The sequence below is a fragment of the Neopelma chrysocephalum genome, unplaced genomic scaffold (genome assembly GCF_003984885.1).
Source record: "Neopelma chrysocephalum unplaced genomic scaffold, ASM398488v2 Primary Assembly neopelma1_70613, whole genome shotgun sequence".
Classification (NCBI taxonomy): domain Eukaryota; kingdom Metazoa; phylum Chordata; class Aves; order Passeriformes; family Pipridae; genus Neopelma; species Neopelma chrysocephalum.
Genome location: NW_020908497.1, coordinates 1 through 1,023, shown reverse-complemented (window position 1 = coordinate 1,023; position 1,023 = coordinate 1). Strand labels below are relative to the sequence as shown.

General features: G+C 58.7%; 1 long non-coding RNA gene across 1 annotated transcript; it reads left to right on the top strand.

Moving 5' to 3' along the window:
- Positions 1-326: 326 nt before the first annotated feature.
- LOC113979303 lies at positions 327-805 on the top strand. Its single transcript, XR_003537832.1, has 3 exons — positions 327-415; positions 502-602; positions 760-805. It is a non-coding gene; the product is annotated as an uncharacterized LOC113979303 (long non-coding RNA).
- Positions 806-1,023: the final 218 nt, after the last annotated feature.

The window sequence follows — 1,023 nt, the reverse complement described above, 5'->3', positions numbered from 1 at the left end:
AAGGGAGACAGAACCAGGACTTCCCAAAGGCAACACCATTCCCACCAGCAGCCTCGGATCCCAAATTCATCCAGCGGATCCAGAAGTTGCTGTGACAGGAGCCGTATTAGAGCACCCAGTGCTGGGAGCTCCACTCACCGGTGGGATGGTGAGACAGAGACCCACCACTGACACGTCCCATGTCAGACAGGAAGGAGGAGGAGGCCCCCGAAGAGAGGGAGCCAGGTGAGAGCAAAGTGCCCCTCCCTCAGCCTGGCAGAGGGGCTGTCGGGGCGGGCAGCACAGGGTCCATGCCCATGGCCATTGTCTCTCTCCCCTCCAGCATTGCCTGCTGTGTCAGCCAGCAGAGGCTGACCTGGACACCTGTGGGGAAAAACTCCAGAGAAATGGATTCTGTGCCCACGAGTTCTGCCTGGTGAGTTGCTCCGTGGGCTCCCTCCATTTTTTGACAGGCAGTCCCTGCCACTCTCTCCTCATCAGTGAGTGTCATTTTTCCTGCAGTTTTTTGCCAGCCACCTTCCTCAGCACAATGATGACCAAGTAGGACTCCAGGGCTTTCTCCCAAGGGATATCCAAGATGTATCTCCTGGGCAGCAGAGCAGGTGAGAGCCTTCACAAGAGCAGGGAGATTTGGGCCAGGCGAGGATTGCTGGAGCTTAGCCCAGACCCCAAGCAAGAAAGCCCAGCCCTTCCAACCAGCTCTGGGACAAGGAGGAGGCCGTGAGGGTGCTGCTGATGGGGCTGCTCTGCTCTTTCCAGAGCTGCTGCATCTGTGGCCAGAGCGGGGCCACCATCTCCTGCTGTGATGGCACAGGGAGAAGAGCAGGGACACCCTGCACCTGCCCAGGGCAGAGGGAGCTCATCACTTTCCCTTTTCCCATCAGACCACCATCATGGGAGGGCATTAATGCATTCGCTGAGCAAGGAGAGAGACACAGGCACTGCAATGCCAGTGAGTGCCTTTGTCCAGGAGGCAGCAGGAGGCAGAGGAGGAGGGGTAAGCTGCCAAAGTTGCACCCCGGG